Genomic DNA, 26110 nt, shown 5'->3' with positions numbered 1-26110 from the left:
GAAAAATTGTCCATGAACACCTCCACTTTCTCTTCAATGATATGCATCATACACCTTTGAAAAGTAGCCGGTGCATTACAAAGACCAAAAGACATTCTCCTATAAGCATAAGTGCCATAAGGGCATGTAAATGTTGTTTTCTCTTGATCTTGGGGATCTATGGGGATTCGAAAGAACCCCGAGTACCCATCAAGAAAACAAAAATAAGGATGGTTAGCTAGCCTCTCAAGCATTTGATCAATGAATGGCAAAGGGAAACGATCTTTTCTAGAAGCAGAATTCAGTTTTCTATAGTCTATGCACATGCGATGACCGGTTATGGTTCTTTGGGCTATAAGCTCATCCTTTCGTTTTTAACCACCGTGATACCACCTTTCTTGGGCACAATGTGAACAGGAGATACCCACCTTGAGTCAGAGATTGGGTAAATTATCCCTGCCTCAAGGAGTTTGAGTATCTCCTTCTTAACCACCTCTTTGAGGTTCGGGTTAAGGTATCGTTGATGCTCAATAGAAGACATAGCTTGGTCTTCTAGGTGTATCCTGTGGGTACATATGTCAGGAGGGATCCCTCTAATATCAGCCAACGAATACCCTATGGCTCTCCTGAACTTTCTTATCTTGCTAAGCAATGCACTCTCTTCATGTTCTAATAAGCTATCATTGATGATTACGGGATATGAAGAGTCTGAGCCTAAGAAAGCGTACCTCAGCCCTGTTGGTAGAGGCTTGAGCTCAACAGGGGGTGCATCAGCCTCATTCCAATCAGCATCGAAGCTGCATTGGCTCTGAACAGCTTCCTTGGCATTTCCTTTCTCGCGCGGTTTACCACTGACCTCGGCATAAGATGTCGCGGCCATGATACTCTGAGGTGTCTAAAATGTCGAGGCCACTCTTCCTGAGCTCGAGAAACCTCGTCTCAGCTTCAAGTTCCTTCGGTTGGTCCAGAAGACGCTTGTACACCTCGCTTTCTTCGTTCAAGTACCCGTGCTCGCTGTGTTCCCGAGTTAAAACTACTTGTAACGGGTCCTCTGCGTTCAACTCTTCTAGGAGCTCGTCAGCTAGCTCCTCCAAAGTTTCCACATAGAAAGCTTGACCTCCAATGGTCGGTTTCTTCATTATCTCTTTCACGTCGAACTTCATAGTCTCGGAACCGAGGTGTAGCTCGATCATGCCCCCTCTTACGTCGATGATCGCTCCTGCTATTGCTAAGAACGGTCTCCCCAAGATGATGGGGTCAGCAGGCTCCTCGTCCATCTCTAGAACTATGAAATCAGTCGGGATCTCTATCTCACCTATTCTCAAAGGCAGATCCTCAAGTAAGCCCACCGGTAGTCTCACCGATCTATCAGCTAATACAAGGGAGATCTTGGCCGACTTATAGCTTTTAAACCCCAATCTCTTGGCCACCGTGTAAGGCATTAAGCTCACAGAAGCTCCTAGATCACACAAGAAACTTGAGAACTTCAAGTGACCTATGGCACACGGCAAAGTAAAGCTTCCCGGATCGGATAGCTTTCTTGGTATATGATGCAACCATGATAAAACCAATCACATCTTTGGTCTATCAACAAATGATCCAATTCAAATCAAGCCCAGAATCTCAAGAAGTTTCTAGAAGAAAATCAGATCATGGATATATCAAGAAATTGTCTAGATACAAAGAATTAATCTCCATTAAATCTGATGGCTAAATTGGGGGAAGAAGACCATATGTTTAATTTAGCTGATTTTCTCCTCTTTTTATTGTGCATAATTTTCTCTTGTAATTAATTTTTTTGACCTTGAAGGTCTTGTAAATGAGCCTATAAAAGCTCATCACTTGTCATTGTAAAAAGATATACAGATTTTTGGAAAAATAGAAAGAAAGAGTTTTCTCTCTAAAGCTTAGGCTTTGTTTTTGTTTATCTAAGTTAGGTGGGATTCTTTTACTTATTAAACATTAAATCTATGTCTTTTGTGTGAGATTCCTTAAGACTAGGTTTGTGAACTCATCACAAGGGCTTTCACACCCTTGAGTGGCATTCTTCGATCCACCATCATCATTCTATCAATCCGCTGTTTGAAGATCTGGTTATCCGAAGTCATATAAGCCATTGACAGCTCTGTGCTTGTATCATTTTTGGGGTTTTGACATGTTGTTTTTTAGTTTTTTTAAAAACAAATTAAGAAAACAGAGTGAAATAATTAAAAAAAAAAATATTTTCTTTTTTTTTTTATGAAAGATGAAAAAAAATTAAAAGAACAATTTTTTTTTTAATTTATAAAAAGAAAACAAAGTGAAAAACAATTTCTTTTGGATTTTTTTTAAACAAAATAAATAAATAAACTGAAATTTTTTTTTTTTTTAATTTCAAATGAAAAAAAAAAATACTCAGAAAACAAATCAAAACTGATACAAGCACAGAGCTGTCAATGGCTTATATGACTTCGGATAAACAGATCTTCAAGCAGCGGATTGATAGAACGATGATGGTGGATCGAAGAACGCCATTCAAGGGTGTGAAACCCCTTGTGATGAGTTCACAAACCTAGTCTTAAGGAATCTCACACAAAATACATAGATTTAATGTTTACTAAGTAAAGGAATCCCACCTAACTTAAATAAACAAAAAAAAGCCTAAGCTTTAGAGAAAAACTCTTTCTTTCAATTTTTCCAAAAATCTGTATATATTTTTAAAATGACAAGTGATGAGCTTTTATAGGCTCATTTACAAGACCTTCAAGGTCAAAAAAAATAATTATAAGAGAAAATTATGCACAATAAAAAGAGGAGAAAAATCAGCTAAATTAAACATATGGTCTTCTTCCCCCAATTTAGCCATCAGATTTAATGGAGATGAATTATTTGTATCTAGACAACTTCTTGATATATCCATGATCTGATTTTCTTCTAGAAACTTTTTGAGATTCTGGGCTTGATTTGAATTGGATCATTTGTTGATAGACCAATGATGTGATTGGTTTTATCATGGTTGCATCATTCTCTCCTTCTTCAAACGGTTTTGTCCTCAAAACCGTTTCAACTTGGTGATGTTGTGGCCTTGGTTTTGACATTTTTTTTGAATTAAGAAAACAGAGTGAAATAATTATAACAAAAATTTTTTTTTGAAGGATGAAAACAATTTAAAAATAACAGAAGCTTTTTTTCGTTTTTTTAGGATAATTTAAAAATAGTTGAAAAATTACTTTTGTTTTTTTTTTTGAATTTATAAAAATGAAAAAAGTGAAAACAATTTCTTTTGGAATTTTTTTTTATTTTTTTTTCAAAAAAATAAATAAATAAACTGCAAATTTCTCCTTTTTCTAATTTTCAAATCAAAAAAATATTTAGAAAACAAATCAAAACAATTTTGTGGATTTTTTTTTAATAAAACAAAAGAAAATGAAAATAATAAAGGTTGGAAGAACACCAAAATTGATACAAGCACCAAGCTGTCAAGGGCTTCAGATGAACAAATCTTCAAATCTCTGATAGATAGATTAATCACATTGGATGGATACAACCTGATGGATAGGAGCTTTTAGCTCTGATACCAAAAATGATACAAGCACAGAGCTGTCAATGGCTTATATGACTTCGGATAAACAGATCTTCAAGCAGCGGATTGATAGAACGATGATGGTGGATCGAAGAACGCCACTCAAGGGTGTGAAAGCCCTTGTGATGAGTTCACAAACCTAGTCTTAAGAAATCTCACACAAAAGACATAGATTTAATGTTTACTAAGTAAAGGAATCCCACCTAACTTAGATAAACAAAAACAAAGCCTTTGCTTTAGAGAGAAAACTCTTTCTTTTTATTTTTCCAAAAATCTGTATATCTTTTTACAATGACAAGTGATGAGCTTTTATAAATTCATTTACAAGACCTTCAAGGTCAAAAAAATTAATTACAAGAGAAAATTATGCACAATAAAAAGAGGAGAAAAATTAGCTAAATTAAACATATGGTCTTCTTCCCCCAATTTAGCCATCAGATTTAATGGAGATTAATTCTTTGTATCTAGAAAACTTCTTGATATATCCATGATCTGATTTTCTTCTAGAAACTTCTTGAGATTCTGGGCTTGATTTGAATTGGATCTTTTGTTGATAGACCAAAGATGTGATTGGTTTTATCATGGTTGCATCATTATAGACCTCCTTTGAATGATAGCGCTGCACTCGTGACTCAGTATTACCATACCCTGGAGCTCCTTTGTCTTGTTGAGGATAGCATCCTTTAGAAACTTTCCAAGCTGTGGTATAGCTAAGAAAGTATCTATGATAGGCAAGGTCATTTGCGTGTTCTCCAAGTGTTTTTCAAAGACCGCCTTGGCTCTATCTAGGATTTGTTTCTTGAAACGCCTTGGGAATGGTATCTTCGGCTGGTAAGGTGGTGGTGGAACGTATGGCTTTTCAAGCTCAGGTGTCTTCTCCACCTCTTTACCTTTGTCTTTGATCGGTTCTTTCTCCAAAATCTCTTCTTGCGCATCATCAGAGGCTGCCTCCCCACCAATTTGCTCATTGTCCTCAATGAGCTTTGTCTTAGGTTCTGGAGCTTGTAATTCCTTTCCACTCCTCAATGTGATGGCGTTCACATACTCCTTGGGGTTAGGCTCTGGCTTACCTGGTAAAGCCGGTCCTCGTGATGATGTAGAAGCTTGATTCTGCTTAAGCTCCCGGATATCCTGTTGCATTGTTGCGTGTTGGCTCTCAACTCGTTGCTGACCCTGTAACAGCTGCTGTAGAATCCCACAGACGTCGGGCCCTATCTTATTCTTAGCCGTTCCCTGAATCTGTTGCTGATTACCCATCGGCTGCGGATTGAACCCTGGTGGAAACTTATGCTGTTGCGGTTGGCTGCTGAAGTTGTTGCTCTGAGCTGGTTGGTTCTGCTGACTGTAACTCTGTTGCTGCCCACTGAACTGTTGCTTGGGCTGAAAGTTGTCCTGGGCAGGGTGCACTTGGTCTTGAGGATTAGCCACATTTGGGTTTAGGTATGAGAGGTTTGGGTTGTTTCCAAAGTTTTTAAACCGCTGATACCTTTGTTGGTTTCCAATGTAGTTTATCTCCTCTTGAGTTAGACTATCTTCATTAACATTATCAAAGCTTGGACCTTGCTCATCGAACTCACCAAACAAAATGTATTGGCTTTTGTGTAGCCATGAGGACCTTGTCAAGCTGGCTCTGTAGCTCACTTATATCTTTCTCCATGCACTGTTCTTTACTAGATCCCTCTGAACGGTTTGCTCTGTCAAAATCTTCTCCATACGTGTCATTAGACATGGCGAGGTTCTCCACTAGTTCCATTGCCGCGTTTATCTCTTTCCCAAGAAAATTTCCGTTTGAGGCTGTATCTAGTTGGTTCCTGATCTTGGGGAGGGAACCTCGGTATAGAGTACTCAGGAGGAAAGCCTCCAAGAAGCCGTGGTGTGGGCATTAGTTGGTATAGCTTCTGAACCGTTCCCATTCTTCACTAAAGCTCTCGTTGTTATGTTGTGTGAAACTAGAGATCTGATTCCTCAGCTTGGCCGTGAGTGATGTGGAGAAGAACTTGGACAAGAACGCCAGCTTGCATTGCTCACACGTTTGTATAGAACCCCTCGGGATGTTCTTTTCCCATTGGTGAGCTTTATCACCGAGGCTGAATGGGAACAGGCGTAGCTTGAAACTATCCTCGGACACGCCATTTATCTTTGTCAGGTCACAAACTCGATCAAATTGATCAAGATGCTCTAGAGGGTCCTCTCCGGGTAGACCGTGAAACTTGGTGTTCTGCACCATATTGAGCAGGGAAGCTTTAACTTCAAAGTTGTTGTTTTGGACAGGTGGTGCCTGAATCCTGGCTCTATATTGGTGCGCGTTAGCTTGGTCATTTTCTCCAACAAAGACCGGAGGAGGTTGTCTCTGAGCTTGTGGCGGAGGCTGATGAACATGATGGGCTTGTTGCTTGTTTCTGTTCGCTTGATGTTGATTATGCTGAGCAAGCCGTTCATTTCTTTGAGCATGTTGTTGATTATCGTAGGCTTGTTGTTCATTCCTCTCTGCCTGCACTTATTTAGCCTGAGCCTGGTGCTCGGCATCCTGAGCCTGTTGCTCTATTCTTTGCTGTTCTGCCATACCAAGTCTTTCAAAGTAACGTTCTCTCTCGCGAGCTCGCCTTTTGATTCGGTTGATGTTGTTGTCGTCAGGGAGAGGCGGTTCTGTTCTGCGAGACCTGATTTTCATGCACCTGAAAGCAAAGCCAGAACTTGCAAAAGAGTTAGTAAAACAAAAAAAGTAAAGTCTTGATCTCAAGAACAAATAAGAGACTAATGCTCCCACAAGTTGGCAACGGCGCCAATTGATAACTAAGAGTTTTCAGGCTCTTTGTAGAGGTTATCAATCCCCTGTCTTGTAGTACAAGGGTTTATCAATACAAACTTGTGTATGAGGCACTATTCTATGTTACTTGTGATCTTAAGTCAAGATGATCAAACAAGGGTTGTTAACTAATCTACTTAGCAAGCGAATAAACATGAAAATGAAACAAAAGATGATATTTAAACTAAGTGAGGATGCAAAAGATGATAAATGATAAAGGCAGAGGCTTTAGACAGGATCAAAGACTTGGGTGCTTCCAAGCTAAACTAGTGAGTTAATGAATCAATATTATCAAGCAGTTTCATTATAACATGCACTAGTGAAGGGTAAATGTTGCAGGTCAGCCCGGAACAAACCGGGTACTGAACGCTCTTCTTGGGTCGTCGGGTGAGCACCACGGTGTGTGAGAGAGTGAAGCCGAAGTCTTGATGCTGAGGGGTGCACGTGAGCAAAGATCAAGATGAAGATCTTGTGAAGAACACGTCAAGAACATGCATAAACCCTTGTCTTCAATCCATCTTCACGTGCTTCCTTCAAGTCACTTTGTTCTTGAATCTGGGTTCGTGACAAGGGACCTTGGCATGTAATGCCGAGGTGCTTGGTAGGACCTTGGCATGTAATGCCGAGGTGCTTGGTAGTCGAGGGGTTCAGGAAGTTGGAGTCCGTCATGTAATACCGAGGTCTTTATACCGAGGTTCATGTCCAACACTTAGTCGTTTTCAGCTTCACTTCTCTTGCATGCATGCCTCCATCTTGACATACTGAGGAGTTAGTACGACGTTTAGACCAAAAAGCTTTCAGGGGATGAGCCTCGGTGATATGTCTATATTTTACATCATTTAGAGTGCATTTTAGAGTCCTCATTATGTGTTTTCCCCATGTAAATTGAGTCTTTAGGCATGAAAATAGGATTTAGGGCTTGCATTAGGTCCCAAAGAGTTTTGCATGTTTTGAAATCCTTATCAGGTGCTTTGGGAGTCATTTGGAGCCTAAGAAGAGGAGCAGAGAAGAAGACGGTGAAGAAAAAGGTCAAAAATGGTGAAAACCGCTTGGAGGAATTTCTCGGCCAAATCGCGTACCGGACGGACAGAAACCTCGGCCAAAATCCTTACCGATCGTTCAACCTCGACCAAAAAGCTTACTGATCGCTCAGCACCGACCAAAGTCCGTACCGATCGACCAAAGTCAGCCTGGGTCGAAGATCAGGTGTAAATACCGCGGGTTGAGTTTTTGGCCGAGGCGAAGGAATTTTTACGACCAAAAAGCTTACCGCGGTACACAGCCCTCGGCCATTTTCCTTACCGCGGGAAGCTTTTCTCGACCAAAATTTGTCCTTGTCCGCGCGTTTCAAAGATCAGCAATCCGGGGAACCTTCCGGTCCGAACCAGTTGGCGGGGTCTTCAGCAAAGTTGGAGATAATCAAACAAAGATCCCAGAACAGTTGGAATCATCCAATTCGGACCAGTGGGGAGAAAGATACAGCTTCCGGAAGATGCACCAACATTACGCGCATCCGAGAACCGAACGGTGGAGTACAAAGATCACGGCGGACGGAACCTTTCCGGACCGAACCAGCTTGCCGGGTCTTCATCAAAGTTTGAGATCTTTGAAAGACCTTTTCAGAAAGGTTGGGATCGCTAAATTCGGACGAGTGGTTTGAAAGATAAAGTCTCCGGAGTTCACATCGGTCCAAACAGCTTATTTCCCGGTGATTCCAATGCGGTTCAAAGATGTGAAATCCAGGAAGCCTTCCACTTCCCAAGCTCCGACAGTTTCTTCACCAAAGTTCGAGCTTATTGAGTCATCTTGACTATGGAACTGGTCTCAGAGCATTTGGAGTCGTGGGTTGAAAGTTACTGTTTCCGGGAGGTGACATGGTCGATACGAACCCAAATATGTTGCGGTACGCGCTAAGTGTTTTCTCAGGGCTCGGCATCGTTACCTCGACATCGGCCAAGTCAAGGCTCATATTTTGGGAGTATTCTGAACTAGGCCTCGTGCTGACGCCTCGGCACGCTGGAATCAAGGCATGCACACGTAAAAAAATGAAGCTGGAAACGACTAAGTGTTGAACGTGCACCTCGGCGCAATGACCTCGGCGTGCATGCCGGCCCCTGTTCGCTCAAACCCCTCGACTACCAAGCGCCTCGGCATTTCATGCCGAGGTCCATTGTCACGAACCCAGAATCAAGAACAAAGCTGCCCAAGAACACACACATGAAGATGGATCGAAGACTAGGGTTCATGCATGTTTTTTGACGTGTTCTTCACGAGATCTTCATTTGGATCTGGACTCACGTGCACTCCTCGACATGAAGACCTCGGCTTCACTCTCCGACACACCGTGGCACTTGCCCATCAACCCAAGAACGCGGTTCAGTACCCGGTTTGTTCCGGGCTGACCCGCAACACTTTACCTTTGCTATATATACATTTTGAGACTAAAAACCTAATCATCTTATCTCTTATCTGTTTTTAGCTTTAAGAACTTGCCTCTTTGGTAAAATTTGATCATTCTAATCCGATATCTCGCTTTTGCATGAGAAATCTTGTTCCTTCTTTATTTCTTTGATCACCTAACATTAAACTCCTCATCATGACCAACTACACGTCTTGCAAAAGACTTAGTGAGCTCGTTATGATTAGTGAGTAGTCGTTTAAGCGGCTTTAGATGAGTAGATTAGGGTGCTTTCAAGGTAGATTAGTGGGTTTAGGTGTCTAGTCTTGCATGTTTCATTCTTTAACCGACGAGATCTCTAGGCTGGATCCAAGCACATCACTTGAGGTTCAGATCTGAGACATATCTCGCATCAAAAGTGTTTGTAAAAATGTCTGAACCACTCGGTTATGGGTTTAAGAGTCTTTCATCGCGAGAGTGATAGTTTTTTCTCTTAAATGACATTTTTGAACTGATTCTTATTGCTGATTGATTCGACGCTTCTCAAAAGACATTTTTGGTATGAAGGAGAATCAATTTAGATGCTTAATACTTTCATGAGAAGATTAACATGCCTTGAGTTCAAAGTTAAATGAAACCGCTTGATGTTTTGATTCATTAACCCACTAGTTGAACTTGGAAGCACCCGAGTCAAGTATCTCGTCTAAAGTCTCTTGCTTTATTACATATTATCATCATCTGAATCGCTTAGTTATCATTTGCATCTTTGCCTTGTTTGATTCTCATCATTTACTTTACTTACATGTTTAATCGTTGTTATTTAGCTTAGCAAAACCTTCACTCTTTTTATCTTGACTTAAATAAACAAACAACATAGACTAGTGTCTCGTTGACAAGTCTGGATTGACACCTCTTAGTACTACTTTGACAAGGGGATTGATAGCCCTGAGACCCTAAAAAGTCTTATCTATCACTCGGCCTGAACAATGTCGAGGTAACAATGCCGAGGTCTGTAGAAACACTTAGCGCATATCGCAACTCCTTTGGGCTCATATCGACTAATTCGTCTTCCGGAGGCAATAACTTTCAGCACACAACTCCAAATTGTGCGACCTCAGGCGTTCTGGAAAGAGCATTCACAGACCTTGAATATTGATGGGGCCCCGTAAGCTGGTTCGAGCTGGAAGGGCTTCGTCGCACGTAATCTTTGAAACTCATCTGATCGGTTTTTGGATGCATACGAGACAGGCGTGTCTTCGGAGGTGATATCTCTTTACTCACAGGTCCGAATTACGTGATTCCAACTGTTCTGGGATCTTGGCTTGATTATCTCCAACTTTGATGAAGATCCCGTCAACTGATTCGGACTGGAAGTTTCCCGGATTTGAGATCTTTGAGGTGCACGGGTGAAAATGGGATTTAGCCGATAAATGCTTCCCGCTGTAAGGAAAATATCCGATAATCATGTACTGCGGTAAGCTTTTTAGCCGATAAAAAGTTCTCGCATCGGCATAAAATTTTACCCGATGGAGTTTTCACCCGGTAATGATTTTTAGCCTGTAAAAGCCACCCGATAGCGATTTTGGCCGATGTTCTGATCCAGCCGAGAAATTCCTCCAAGCGGTTTTCACCATTTTTGATCTTTTCTTCAATGTTTTCACTTCTGATCCTAACTTTGAGCTACAAACGTCTTCTAAAGCACCTGATAAAGATTTCAAACCATGCAAAACTCATTGGGACCTAATGCAAGTCCTAAAGCTTAGTTTGACGCCTAAAGACCTAATATGAATGAGAAAACACATGATTTGACCTCTAAAATGCAGCCTAAATGATGCAAAATATAGACATATCACGAGTTAAAACCTTGTAGACTAAGCCGCATTTCCTTCTCAGTCGAAAGCGTGAACATCTGTGCGGTTCAGGTTCTTTTGCTCTCTAACTCTCACACCCATATAGCACAGGTTTTGAAGTATGTGTGCGAGTGGTCTCCTTCTTCCAAGTCGCAGGCCCAACTCGGTCTGATCCGTGAACACATGTGCTACTCGGTCGCAGCTCATTTCCAGGATTCAATCTCTAAGTGCTGCGAGCTATCTACAGTCACATATCTACAGTCGCAGCTCATTTCCAGGATTCAATCTCTAAGTGCTGCGAGTTAACCAAGTCGCAGAACCATCTCGCACAATCCAAGTCTCCTCGGACCACTCCACATTCGGGGGAGCGTAACTTCCAGGATATGGATCTAAATGGCTTGATTCTAACTTCAGTGGATAGAGCTCTCAAATATCTCGATCTTTGGTGAAGAGATTGTTAGCGTTGGGAAGTGGAAGGTTCTGCGGACGTCTCATCTCTGAAGTGCATTGAAACGATTAAAAAGAAGCTTTTGGACCAGTGTTTACTCCGAAGATTGTATCTTTCAGCACATATCTCCAAATCGGAAGCTATCAGATGTTATGGAAAGATAACTCAAAGAAATAGAATCTTGATTAATACCTTGGCAGCTGAATCGGACTGGAAAGGCATCGTCCCACGCAATCTTTATGACTCATCGGATCGGTCTTGAAACTGTAGCGAGACAGGTGTGTCTTCTGGTAAGCTTAACTCTCAGCTCACGACTCCAAATCCAATGATTATACCTGTTCTGGATCCATGACCGGATAATCCCCAACTTTTTTGATGACCCTGTAAGCTGAGTCGGACGTTAAGACTCCCCTGACAGGCAATCGTTCAGACGTATCAGATTGCCCCGGAATAGATGTGAGATAGGTCTGTCTTCCGGTGGCCGTATATTTCAGCTCAATGCTCCAAATTCATCGTTTCCAATTTTTCTGAAATTTAAACTCAATTATCTTGATTTTTTTCTGAAGACCCCAGAGGCTGAATCGGCCGGCAAGACTTTTCGGTAACGTGATGTCGAAGATGTATCTGCACCCGAGATTTTTGGCCGAGAAACTTGAACAGCCAGTTACGTGTTTTGGCCGAGAGATCTACCCACAGGATGGATTTTAGCCGATAATCATCGACCATCAGTACATCATTTTGCCGAGAAACTCAAAATTGCTCCTCTACACCATTTTTTGATCATTTCAACTCCATTTCTTCGTCTAAATCACATTCTCCACTCCAAATAATCTCCATAAGCACCTGTTTAACACTCTAAACCATGCAAAACTCTTTTGGACCTAATGCAATCTCTAAAGTCCTTAAACAATGCCTAAAGACCTAAAATGTATGCAAATGAGACATGATTTGGACTTAAATATGTACACTTAATGATACAATTTATGAATATATCAGCTATCATTGATGATCACACGATATGAAGAATTAGAGCCAAGAAATGCATACCTGAGGCCACTTGGAAGTGGCTTGTGTTCCACTTTAGGAGCCTTAAGTTCACTCCAATATCCTTTGAAGTTTGCTTGCTCAGATTGTGCTCTTTTTGTGTTGCTTCCTTGCCCTTGTTCCATGTCATTTTCCTCTTGAAACTAGACTTTTTCCTTGACATCTGGGATGATGCACCCCATTGTTAACTCCTTCTTCCATTGTCTCTCAAAAGTCAATGCACTCCAGGCTTGAAACAGCCAATGTTCTGCCCGGTGTTGTTTCTGGTGTTACCTCTCCTGATTTTGTACCGAGATGTGCCTCTAGAAGATGCAACCTAGAGCCAAAACAGTCTAAACTACTCTGAGAGTCAAGCATATACACCAGGCAAGGTTTTACCGATGTTGATCCCGGTGTATTCTTCTCCTTGTGAAAATTCTTTACACTGAGGTCCTTCTTACCGGTGTTCATCCCGGTGTAAATCCCACTCGGACTTGTGGCATTAGAAACAGTTGACTCCCAGCAAGAAATGGCCAATGTACACCTCGGTGTAGTCCTGTTCCTTTGATGATCATTCACTCCAAGTTCCACATCAGGGATATGCACCCCAGAGTGAACAATCAATACATCTTGGTTTCAGTTTGGGAGACAAGGCTCATCAGTGGGAGAAGAACTTACCAAGAGGTTCAATCCAAACATGGGAACAATGTAAGCTGGCATTCCTCTCTAAATTCTTTTTCACATCAATGACAGCCAAGTTGAAGTATCAATTCTCAAGCTTTACCTAACACAACAATGAGAGTTTTGGGGAAGCATGGGAAAGGTTTAGGAGCTACATAAACCAATGTCCCCATCATGGTTTTTTCTGAGGCTTTACTCTTGAGTACTCTATACAGAGGTGCACTCCCTAAGATCAGGAATTAGTTGGATACAGCTTTTAATGGCAAATTCCTTGCCAAGGAGATACATGCAGCAATGGAGCTGGTAGAGAACCTTGCTATGAGTAATGAAACTTATGGGGAGAATTATGACAGAGCCAACAGAACTGAGGGCTCAAGTAAAGAGCAAAGAATGGAAACTTGATAAGGTCTTACTGGCTACCAGAAGCAACTAGACTATGTTGGAAAATTTGATGGTCAGTCTCCAAGGTTTGACAATGTCAATGAAGAAGGTCTTACTCAAGAGGAGCTGAACTATATTGAGAATCAGAACAGGTTTCAAAGGTACAATAACTTCAACACCAACCAGAACTTGTCTTATAGAAGCACCAATGTAGCAAACCCTCACGACCAGGTCTACCCTCCTCAACAAGATCAACAGAGCTTTGTTCCCAAAAACCAATTTCAAGGCACTACCAGCCCAAGCAGCAGTTTGTACAGCAGCCATGATAGACAAGACTTTTTAGGATCTCAGGGCTATCAATCCCCTTGTCAAAGTAGCACAAAGAGGTTAATCAATCCAGATGTGGTGTTAGACACTAAACTATGTGATCAGGTTCTTAATTCAAGCAAACAAGAGTGGGTTTTGATTAATCTAGAGACAACTACAAACTTAAACAGGTTTAAAGACTAATGACAATGACTAAACAAGAACTAAGCAATGACAAATGATGAGAATGTATGTATGATGATGAGAAAGGTCTTAGACATGATAGTGGATTAGGGTGCTTTCAGTGATAAATTAATGAGCTAATGAATCATATGATCAAGCAAGCCATTCAACATAAATATCTTTAATTAAGTTAATCCTCTCATGAAGGTATTAACTTCTATGCTAAAACAGTTTCTAACCCAATCATCATTAGTGAAACATGAGTTAACAAGCATTAAGAATCAGTTTAATCTGTCATTTAAGCATATAAACAATCACTCCCATGATGAATAACACTTAAATCTCTAACAACTTTGGTTCAGGCATTTCATCAAACACTTTTGGTGCATGAAATGCCCAGAATCCAGACCACATATGATTTGTATGGATCTAGCATAGAGAACAAGTTGTAGAGAATGGAATATGCATGATCTAACCCCTAAGCTCACTAATCTACCACTTAAGCACCCTAATCTACATATCTAAGACCTTAATATGGGATTACTCACTAATCATGATCAACACACTAGATCCTTTGCAAGATGTGTTGTTAATCATGATTAGAAGTGTGATTTGATGATAAGAAATGATGGAACAAGATGAAAAGAAACTCCAAATCGATATTAAGCTCCAATAACAAAGTGTATCAAGTGGTTTTTCACCAAAGAGGAAAAGAAGCTAAAAGTAGATAAAAGGTCCTCTCCAAATTAGGTCTAAAAACATTATATAGGATCCTTGGGCGAACCGGGTAAACCCGGAACAAACCGGGTACTGACCCGGCCTTGATGGGTGAAGATGGGTTTGCCACGGTCTGATGTGTTCTTGGTGTGACCGTGGCAACCTAACCGTGTCAAAGCTTTCTCTTGTGTTCTTGGTCGCCTTTTGATGCCACCGTCTGATCAAACCTCGTCCGAATCCCGTGGCTAGTCACCGTGTCAAACGCCGAAGATGTTCAAAAGTTGCCATGGTCAAGTCCCAGACCGTGGCATTCAGATCGTGTCAAAAACCGCATGCGTGTAAAATCCTTCCCAACCAAGCATTTGATTGCCACGGTCAAGCTCCAGACCGTGGCATTCAAACCGTGTCAAAACTCGAATGCATGTAAAAGTTGCCCCCAGCCATCTTCTGTTTTGCCACGGTTAAATGTAGACCGTGTCATGAAGCTCGTGCCAATTGCCGAAGGTTTGCACAAGTTGCCACGGTCAAGTCCCAGACCGTGGCATTCAGGCCGTGTCAAATGCCGAAGATGTGAAAAGTTCCTACCAGCCAAGTGTTCGTTTGCCATGGTTAAGTGTAGACCGTGGCATGAGGATCGTGTCATTCACCGAGGGTGTGCAAAAGTTGCCACGGCCAAGTGTGGACCGTGGCATTCCATCGCGGCATGTTTAACTTAGTCATTCTGGGCTGTCTGGACCACCTCGCATTCCGGAGAGTGTAACTTCCTGGAGAATTGTCCGAATTGAGTGATTCCGGTTGCAGAAGACAGAGGACTCATTTATCTCCAACTTCTGTGAAGGAAGCTTCGGTGCTGGGGAAGTGGAAGACTTCCTGGAGGGCTCATCTTCGCAATGCATTTACACGATCAGAGAGGGCCGTCTATACATATGTCGATTCCGGAGACCGTATCTTCCTGCTCATAGCTCTGAACTGGATGATATTGGATGTTCTGGAAAGAGAACTCAAATGTCTCTGATTCTGATGAAGGCCCCGGAAGCTGAATCGGCCTGGAAGTGCACCGTCCTTCGCATTCTTCAGAGCTTATCGGCTTGGTTCAAAACATCAGCGAAACAAGGGTTTCTTCCGACGAGCTTAACTCTCTGTTCCCACGTCCGAATTCCATGATTCCACTTGATATGAAACCGTGATCCAATCCTCTCCAACTTCTATGCAGCACCCGCCATCTGAATCGGACCGGAAGGTTCCCCGGACAGGCGATTTCTGAGACGTGTTTGCACCCAAAGATTTTGGCCGATACACTTCACTCGCGGTACATGAAAATGGCCGGTAAAGTCTACCCGCGGTACATGAAAATAGCCGAGAAAATCTTCCTCGTCAGCGAGAATGGCCGATAACCTCCAAAGACCCAATTTTGCCACTTTTCAAGCTTTGATCACCATTCCACCTCCTGGATTCATCTTTTCAGCTCCAAATGCACCTGATAAACACTCAAAACATGTAAAGACTCATTTGGACCTAATGCATCTCCTAAGTTCTAAAACAAACCCTAAGGACCTAAAATGCATGGAATAAAACATGATTTAGAATGAATTATGCAACCTAAATGATGCAAATTATGAACTTATCAACTCCCCCACACTTGTCCTTTGCTTGTCCTCAAGCAAACAAGAACAAATGAGAGAAAGAGGTTGAATGCATGGGAGTTCACATTTCCTTTTTGAGAGAAGTGATCACAATGAGAATTCAAGTTCATGCTCAATTATGCAATGCAAAGCCATACTCAGATATATATCAACTCAGCAAGGAATCTCCACAAGTTCTTCTCTCTCTCAACTCTTTCACATTCATTAAGCTTTTATCAGGTGAATCTCATGATGCAATGTTTAAACAAGCTGGCTTGGCTAGGGAGAGGCTATGAGATTAAAATGATCTCATCGGTGTTCAAGTGGGTTTAATGCAGCTAAGGGATCTCTCTGTGAATGATCAAACTTTGGCAGAATGCTAAAGGTAAAAAGCAACCTATGCATACAAGGGAAAAGACTCATCACTCCCCACCCTCTACTCAAAGCTTCCTCACTTGCTCAAAAACCCTCACTTTTCACTCTCATTTCCTTCTTACTAGGGGATTTACTTTTCACTTCCACTCTCAAGTCTTGGAACTCAAACTTTACACAGCTCTTTTTTTTTCATTCACATCAAACTTGAGCTTTTTGTCCCCTTGTCAAAGTAGCACAAATCGCCGAAGGTTTGCACAAGTTGCCACGGTCAAGTCCCAGACCGTGGCATTCAGGCCGTGTCAAATGCCGAAGATGTGCAAAGTTCCTCCCACGGTCAAGTGTAGACCGTGGCATGAGGATCGTGTCATTCGCCGAGGGTGTGCAAAAGTTGCCACGGCCAAGTGTGGACCGTGGCATTCCATCGCGGCATGTTTAACTTAGTCATTCTAGGCTGTCTGGACCACCTCGCATTCCGGAGAGTGTAACTTCCTGGAGAATTGTCCGAATTGAGTGATTCCGGTTGCAGAAGACAGAGGACTCATTTATCTCCAACTTCTGTGAAGGAAGCTTCGGTGCTGGGGAAGTGGAAGACTTCCTGGAGGGCTCATCTTCGCAATGCATTTACACGATCAGAGAGGGCCGTCTATACATATGTCGATTCCGGAGACCGTATCTTCCTGCTCATAGCTCTGAACTGGATGATATTGGATGTTCTGGAAAGAGAACTCAAATGTCTCTGATTCTGATGAAGGCCCCGGAAGCTGAATCGGCCTGGAAGTGCACCGTCCTTCGCATTCTTCAGAGCTTATCGGCTTGGTTCAAAACATCAGCGAAACAAGGGTTTCTTCCGACGAGCTTAACTCTCTGTTCCCACGTCCGAACTCCATGATTCCACTTGATATGAAACCGTGATCCAATCCTCTCCAACTTCTATGCAGCACCCGCCATCTGAATCGGACCGGAAGGTTCCCCGGACAGGCGATTTCTGAGACGTGTTTGCACCCAAAGATTTTGGCCGATACACTTCACTCGCGGTACATGAAAATGGCCGGTAAAGTCTACCCGCGGTACATGAAAATAGCCGAGAAAATCTTCCTCGTCAGCGAGAATGGCCGATAACCTCCAAAGACCCAATTTTGCCACTTTTCAAGCTTTGATCACCATTCCACCTCCTGGATTCATCTTTTCAGCTCCAAATGCACCTGATAAACACTCAAAACATGTAAAGACTCATTTGGACCTAATGCATCTCCTAAGTTCTAAAACAAACCCTAAGGACCTAAAATGCATGGAATAAAACATGATTTAGAATGAATTATGCAACCTAAATGATGCAAATTATGAACTTATCAACTCCCCCACACTTGTCCTTTGCTTGTCCTCAAGCAAACAAGAACAAATGAGAGAAAGAGGTTGAATGCATGGGAGTTCACATTTCCTTTTTGAGAGAAGTGATCACAATGAGAATTCAAGTTCATGCTCAATTATGCAATGCAAAGCCATACTCAGATATATATCAACTCAGCAAGGAATCTCCACAAGTTCTTCTCTCTCTCAACTCTTTCACATTCATTAAGCTTTTATCAGGTGAATCTCATGATGCAATGTTTAAACAAGCTGGCTTGGCTAGGGAGAGGCTATGAGATTAAAATGATCTCATCGGTGTTCAAGTGGGTTTAATGCAGCTAAGGGATCTCTCTGTGAATGATCAAACTTTGGCAGAATGCTAAAGGTAAAAAGCAACCTATGCATACAAGGGAAAAGACTCATCACTCCCCACCCTCTACTCAAAGCTTCCTCACTTGCTCAAAAACCCTCACTTTTCACTCTCATTTCCTTCTCACTAGGGGATTTACTTTTCACTTCCACTCTCAAGTCTTGGAACTCAAACTTTACACAGCTCTTTTTTTTTCATTCACATCAAACTTGAGCTTTTTGTCCCCTTGTCAAAGTAGCACAAATCGCCGAAGGTTTGCACAAGTTGCCACGGTCAAGTCCCAGACCGTGGCATTCAGGCCGTGTCAAATGCCGAAGATGTGCAAAGTTCCTCCCACGGTCAAGTGTAGACCGTGGCATGAGGATCGTGTCATTCGCCGAGGGTGTGCAAAAGTTGCCACGGCCAAGTGTGGACCGTGGCATTCCATCGCGGCATGTTTAACTTAGTCATTATGGGCTGTCTGGACCACCTCGCATTCCGGAGAGTGTAACTTCCTGGAGACTTGTCCGAATTGAGTTATTCCGGTTGAAGACGACAGAGGACTCATTTATCGCCAACTTTGGTGAAGGAAGCTTCTTCACTTATGTTCTCAAAGATTTGAGAAGGTTCCTCATACTCTCCTACAAAGTGCATTGGCTTTTGAGTAGTGAATTTCAACTTGTCCAATTCACTCCTCTACTCCTTAACTTCTCTGCTGAGCCTCTGTTCTGCGCATGAACCTTCAGATCTATTTGATTTGTCATAGTCTTCTCCATAAGTGTCATTGCTCATTGCTAAGTTCTCCACTAGCTCTAAAGCAGCATGAATCTCTTTACCCAGAAAGTTCCCATTGGAAGCAGTATCCAGCTGGTTTCTAATCTTGGGAAGAGCTGCTCTATAAAGTGTGCTGAGAAGAGAAGCCTCACTAAACCCATGGTGTGGGCATTGGTTTGTGTAGCTCTTGAATCTCTCATATGCTTCACCAAAACTCTCATTGCTGTGCTGAGTGAAGCTAGAGATTTGGTTTCTCAGTTTAGCAGTTCTGGAGGTGGAGAAAAACTTAGATAGAAAGGCTTGCTTGCATTGCTCCCAGGTTTGAATGAAGCCTCTTGGAAGATTCTTCTCCCATTGGTGAGCTTTGTCACCAAGACTGAAGGGGAATAATCTTAGCTTGAAACTTTCTTTAGAAACTCCACTTATCTTTGTCAGGTCACACACTTTATCAAATTGATCCAAGTATTCCAAGGGATCTTCCATTGCTAATCCATGGAACTTTGAGTTCTGGACCATATTCAACAAGGATGCCTTTACTTCAAAGTTGTTGTTTTGCACAGGTGGTGCCTAAATTCCAGCTCCATACTGATGAGCATTTGCCCTGTCATTCTCTCCAACATAGACCTGTGGTTGCTCATATCTCCTTTGCTGGTGTTGGAAGGGCTGATGTTGGTGGTGCACCTGTTGTCTTTGTTGTACATTGGCCTGATGCCTCTGCTGATGACATTAAGCTATGTGATCAGTTTCTCAATTCAAGCAAGCAAGAGTGGTTTTGTTTGATTATGACAACTACAAACTTAAAACAGGATTAATGACTAAAGAAGAACTAAACAATGACAAGTGATATAAATATGATATGATGGAGGCATGAGATTCTAGACATGATAGTTGGCTAGGGTGCTTTGGTGCTAAACTAGGAATGCTAATGACAAAGATGAGACATGATTCAAATGATTAAGAACTCTAATCTAGATTAATCCTCTCATGAAGACATTAACCTCTACACTAATCCATTTTCAAACCAAATCATCATTTTTGAAATATGAATCAGTGAGCATTAATAAACAGTTCTAGAAGATCATTCAAGCAAATAACAATACATCATCATGCAGCAAATGCTTAAACCTCTAATACAGCTCTTTCAGGAATTTCATCAAACACTTTTGGTGCATGAAATTCCCAGAATCTAGTTCTCAAGTGATGTGCAAGAATCTAGCATAGAGACCAGCTGTTTAGAGAGATGAATCAATGAATCTAGCCCTAAGCACTCCTAATCTAACACTTTAGCATCCTAACCTACAAATCTAGAACCTCATTAAGGTGACTACTCACTAATCATACTAATCTCTCTTAAACCTTTGGAAGTTGAGAAGATTGGCATGATTAGTGATGAGAAATGGAGATGGAGATGATAGATTAAGAAGAAAACAGCTTTAAACACAAAGATCTCTCAAACTCTCTTGATTAAACACTCAAAAATCGATATTTCTCTTCTTAAGTGGAGTTCTTTCACAAAAGAGGCAAGAGACAAAGGGAATAAAGCATAAGTTTTTGGGAAAAAACCCTAAAAACTATTTATATGTCTCTAAAAACGAACCGGGTCAGCCTGGAACAAACCGGGTCCTGACCCGGCTTTAGTGGATAAGGTGACGAATGTGCGAGTTGGTCAAGAGTCTCCCAGGTCGCATGCCCAAGTCGCACAGGTAAAGAAACGGTCTTGTGAGCCTTAAGTCACTTAGTCTCAGCCGCACGCCCAAGTAGATGTGTTTTGCGAGTCTTTATGCGGCTTAATCTTTTTCTTCTTCAACTTGCATGATCAAGGCGAAATCTGGGGAAGGTAAGTGTGCGACTTGGTCATCCCTTAGTCCCAAGCCGCATGCCCAAGTCGCACAACCAAGCAGAAGAGCTTGAACGAGATAAAACCCTGTAAGCTCAGCCGCATGCCCATCTAGATGTGAATTGCGAGCCTTTATGCGGCTAAGTCTTCTCTGATCCTTAACTCGCACGACCATGTAGCAGGGGCCTTCAGGGATGTGTGCGGCTTGGTCTCCATTACTCCCAGGTCGCAGGCTCAAGTCGGTGTAGATTGCGAGTCTTCGTGCGGTGTAGTTCCAAACGTGGCCAAATCGCATGCCTAAGTCGCACAGTTGTGGACTTAGCATTTTTCTTGCTCGGAAGCCTCAGACCTTATCCAGTGATAGCTTACCCGAACTTCTCAACTCGCAGCTCAACTTCGAGGCATTCATCTTCAGGTGTTGCGAGTTAACCAAGTCACAAGACTATCTCGCAGCATTCATGGCTCCTTGGATCACTTCGCATTCAGGGAGCGTAACTTCCAGGATACTGGTCCGAATTGTGTGCTTCCAGTTTCAGTGGACAGAAGACTCATATATCTTCAACTTTAGTGAAGAAACCTTTGGCGCTTGGGAAGTGAAAGGTTTCCTGGAGGGCTCATCTTCGCAGTGCATTGACACGATCAGAAAGAGGCTTCTAGAAGTGTGTCCATTCCGGAAACGTTATCTTCTTGCTCATAGCTCCGAATTGAATGATCGCAAACGTTCTGGAAAGAGGACTCAAATATCTCGGGTTCTGATGAAAGCCCTGTAAACTGAATCGGTCTGGAAGTGCATCGTCCTTTGCATTCTTCGGAGCTCATCGGATTGGTCCAAAACGGCAGCGAGACAGGAGTTTCTTCTGACGAGCTTAACTCTCTGCCCACGCCTCCAAATCCTATGATTACACATTCTCTGGAACCATGGTCCAATCTTCTCCAACTTTGATGAAACACCCGACAGCTGAATCGGACCGGAAGGTTCCCCAGACAGGTGATTTCGGAAATGTGTCTGCACCCGGGAATTTTGGTCGAGAAACTTAACCAGCCGGTACGCGTTTTGGCCGAGGAATCCACCCGCGGTACATGCAAATTGCCGAGAAAAACCTTCCTGCAGTACGTGAGAATGGCCGAGAACCTCCACAAAACCATTTTCACCATCTTTTAAGCCCTGATCACCATTTCTCTTCCTGGATTCACCTTGTCAACTCCAAATAGCTCCAAATACACTTGATAAACACTCCAAACATGCAAAGACTCATTGGGACCTAATGCAACTCCTAAGTCCTAAAAAAAACCCTAAGGACCTAAAATGCATGAAATAAGATATGATTTGGAATAAAATATAAAGCCTAAATGATGCAAATTATGAACATATCAATATTGTGAACTACATCTCTTGTGGTGTGGAGCCCCAAGAAATGAGCAACTACCAGAGAAAGAAGTTCTACAAAGACATAAAAAGGTTCATTTAGGATAAGCCATATTTGTATGTGCTCAACAAAGACAACCTTTGCAGAAGATGCTTAGCTGAGGAAGTAGTCCAAGGGGTTTTGCTGGAGTGTCATAGGTCAGCTTATGCAGTTTATCATGCAGCTTTCAAGACAGTTTCTAAGGTTCTTCAGTCAGGCTTCTGGTGGCCAACCATATTTAAAGATACTCAAGCTATTGTTATGAGGTGTGATGCTTGTCAAAGGGCAGGAAACAGCTCTGAGAGGAATGAGATGCCACAGAACCCAATCCTTGAAGTAGAAATATTTGACTGTTGGGGGATTGATTTTATGGGACCCTTTGTCACTTCCCATGGTAATCAATACATCTTGGTTGCAGTGAACTATGTCTCCAAATGGGTGGAAGTGATGGTGGAAGCCATTTTGTGAACAATATTTTGGAGGGACTTCTTAAGAAGTATGGGGTCAAGCATAAGAGAGCAAGTCCATATCACCCCCAAATCAGTCGCCAAGTTGAAATTTCAAACAAGCAAATCAAAGCCATTCTCGAAAGGACTGTGAGCTCATCTAGAAAAGACTGGTCCAAGAAATTGGATGATGCACTATAGGCTTATAAAACTGCTTTCCATAGCACATGACATCACGAAGAGTGCAATCAAAAGATACATGGAGAACAAGTTGACCTAGTTCACCAGTCCCGAAAGACTCTCACCCGCGGGAAGACTCTCACCCCCGGTGGACCTCAGGACGAGCCACAAGGCCCAAAATCAAAGCCCACTTTGCCATTTCTCTTCAGATAAGCCCTAAATGAGACCTGGAAGACCTTTAGGACCTATAAATACATTGTTTAGCAGCCCTAAACGGGTGTGTGCTCCTGTAATGAGATTTTGAGCCACCAAACTCTGTTTTTCTAGGGTTAGGTGATGGAGATGGGGATTCTTCCCCAGATCCATTGTTCTTTCTCCTTTTTATCTTATTAACTTTTCTGTTTCATTCTTTTGCATTCTTCTGTTCTTTCATCATTCATTGCATCATGTAGATTAGTCCCAGGGAGTCAAGTTGTTTGAAGATATCGACAAGCATATATATATCGATTAGGATTTCTATTCTTCTTAGCCATATTCTGGATCTCATCTCTTCTAAGTAGTTCATAAAGCATGAGAGTAGATTCATGACCTATTCTCTGAGGCTAGGATCGATCAGAGCCACGAGAGTGCTGTATCACATCATCCATACCTAGCTTCAGAAGAACATAGTCGCTATAAGAGTCGAGAGCTACCTTTAGAGAAGATTTTAGCAGACAAATTCAATGTTTAATGCATGATCTTAAGTTTAGCATGAGAGCGAGAGTTAATTGCTAGATCTAAGAGATTAGTTGATAAAGGTGACGACAGTTGGTTAATCATATATGTGTCTATTCTAGTTCAATACAGACAATCAGACGGAAGGTGATACATGACGGATTCACCAACAATCAGACGTTCGATCACAATGGACGAAAGGTTGTCCTGGCTCCTTTGTCACCCCCAAGAGGTCTACCTTGACCAGATTCAACTCGAAAAGAACAGCAAAGGTAAAACCGTCTTGAGCGACCCCCTCAACACTTTACCAATCAAAAACGAGAGTGAGAGTCTGAGAAAACCCACAGAAATGGCCTTAGTGAGTACACCCGTGAGAGAATCTTTCTTTGTGAGACCTAGTGAGATTAAACACGCTGTGTTTACCCGACGACCCTTTGTTCTACTTATGTTTAAACACGCCTTGGCTAGCACTACTAATTCTGAGCCGGAGCTTCCGAGCAGCATCTCTTTGGTTTTACAGGATTATACCAATGTCTTTCCAGAAGACAACCCATGAGGATTACCGCCGATCAGAGGGAATGAACATCATATCGATTTCGTCCCAGGGGCGTCTCTTCCAAACCAACCAGCTTATCGAACTAACCCGGTAGAGACTAAGGAGTTGCAACGCCAAGTGTATGAACTCCTGGCCAAAGGTTACATCAGAGAGAGCATGAGTCTGTGCGCCGTTCCCGTGCTGTTGGTGCCCAAGAAGGATGGGACGTGGAGAATGTGTGTAGATTGCCGTGCTATCAACAACATCACGGTAAAGTATCGCCACCCTATACCGCGTCTTGATGACATGTTAGATGAGCTACATGGGTCTAGTGTCTTTTCCAAGGTTGATTGAAAAAGTGGTTATCACCAGATCAGAATGAAAGAAGGTGATGAGTGGAAACTGCTTTTAAAACTAAGCATGGTCTGTATGAATGGTTGGTCATGCCATTCAGTCTTACTAATGCACCCAATACTTTTATGCGATTGATGAACCATGTTCTTAGGGCTTATATAGGTGTCTTTGGAGTTGTTTACTTCGATGACATCCTCATTTATAGCAAGAACCTTGATGAACATGTGGAACATGTAAAATTGGTGCTAGAAGTCCTTAGGAAAGAGCGTTTATTTGGTAATTTTAAAAAGTTCTCATTTTGTACAGATAACGTGGTCTTCCTAGGTTTTGTTGTTAGTTCCCAGGGCATACAGGTGGAGGAGGAGAAGATCAATGCTATTAAGGAATGGCCAAGTCCGAAAACGGTTAGGGAGGTTCGAAGCTTTCACGGTCTCGCAGGGTTTTACCGACAGTTTGTCTGTGATTTCAGCACCTTCGCTGCACCTCTTACCGAAATCATTAAGAAGGATGTAGGGTTCAAATGGGAACAAGATTAAGAGGACGCGTTCCAAGCTTTTAAGCATAAGCTAACCCACGCACCCCTTCTCTCTCTGCATTACTTTCTTAAAACATTTGAAATCGAGTGTGATGTATCAGGTGTGGGAATTGGAGCAGTCCTTATACAGGAAAAGCGGCCTATAGCCTACTTCAGTGAAAAACTCGGAGGCGCAACACTGAACTACCCGACCTATGACAAGGAACTGTACGCTTTCGTCCGAGCCTTGCAAACATGGCAGCACTACTTGTGGCCTAAGGAGTTTGTGATCCACACTGACCACAGTCTCTAAAGCACCTCAAAGGACAACAAAAGCTTAACAAGCGTCATGCCAGATGGGTCGAATTCATCGAGACCTTTTTGTACGTGATCCAGTACAAACAAGGCAAGGAGAATGTGGTGGCCGACGGTTTGTCTCGGAGATATGCTTTGATCTCAACCTTAGACGCCAAGGTCCTTGGATTTGAAATGATTAAGGAGGCTTACGCAACAGACCCAGACTATCAGGAGGCTTATCAGGCCAGCTCAAAAATTTTCTCATGGAAAATACTTTCAAAGTGACGGGTACTTGATTTATGACAACCGATTATGCATACCAAATCTGTCTTTGCGTGATTTACTTGTCAGGGAGGCTCACGGTGATGGACTGATGGGGCATTTTGGAGTGGCCAAGACCTTAAGCGTGGTACAAGACCATTTCTATTGGCCGCACCTGAAACGGGATGTTGAACGGATCTGTGGTCGATTGATGTGGTGTGTGTCGAGGGTTGTCAAGTTTTACCCTAAATGAAATCAATAGCTGCAAGTGCATAGCTGATCGATTGTAGTACTTAGGGATCGAATCCACAGGGAAGGAGGATACTTCCTGCAAAAGCCTTCGAAAAAAATATAAAGTAAGGAAGTTTAGAACCAGGCGATTTTTGTGAGGGTTTTGGTGGTGTCTTTAAAACGAAAAAACTAATCTTAAAGAGAAAATACGGGAATTAAAATGACATAATAACTAAACTTAACGAAAACGACTAAAAACGAGGAAAATGGCTAAACCTAATTGCTTTAATAAAAAATCGATTGGGAGAATGAAAAGACTAGACTAAAACTTGAATGAAAATCGGTGTAGATCTAAAGAAAAAAAGACGCTGGGTTTCAGGAAAGTTTTCTCAGGGGTATGAATGATTCAAAATATTGCCAGAGAATAAATTTGATAAGATCTTAGCTTAAATTTTTTGAACTGGAGTCACGGACGTATGAGTACACCACTGTCATGATCATAGACAACTATCTCTCTCAACCCTGACCAGTAGG

The 26110-nt window shown here is 42.2% G+C and overlaps 3 non-coding genes across 3 annotated transcripts; 2 read left to right on the top strand and 1 right to left on the bottom strand.

Moving 5' to 3' along the window:
- The first annotated feature begins 5406 nt into the window (after nt 1-5406).
- LOC112086261 lies at nt 5407-5513 on the top strand. Its single transcript, XR_002899383.1, has one exon. It is a non-coding gene; the product is annotated as a small nucleolar RNA R71 (small nucleolar RNA).
- A 7308-nt stretch (nt 5514-12821) lies between these two features.
- Nucleotides 12822-12928, bottom strand: LOC112086330. Its single transcript, XR_002899452.1, has one exon. It is a non-coding gene; the product is annotated as a small nucleolar RNA R71 (small nucleolar RNA).
- Nucleotides 12929-18955: 6027 nt separating this feature from the next.
- On the top strand, nt 18956-19062 carry LOC112086255. Its single transcript, XR_002899377.1, has one exon. It is a non-coding gene; the product is annotated as a small nucleolar RNA R71 (small nucleolar RNA).
- Nucleotides 19063-26110: the final 7048 nt, after the last annotated feature.

This window comes from Eutrema salsugineum, unplaced genomic scaffold (genome assembly GCF_000478725.1).
Source record: "Eutrema salsugineum unplaced genomic scaffold, Eutsalg1_0 scaffold_21, whole genome shotgun sequence".
Taxonomy (NCBI): Eukaryota; Viridiplantae; Streptophyta; class Magnoliopsida; order Brassicales; family Brassicaceae; genus Eutrema; species Eutrema salsugineum.
Note: the sequence above shows the minus strand (reverse complement) of the source record. Positions and strands in the feature narration are given on the sequence as shown.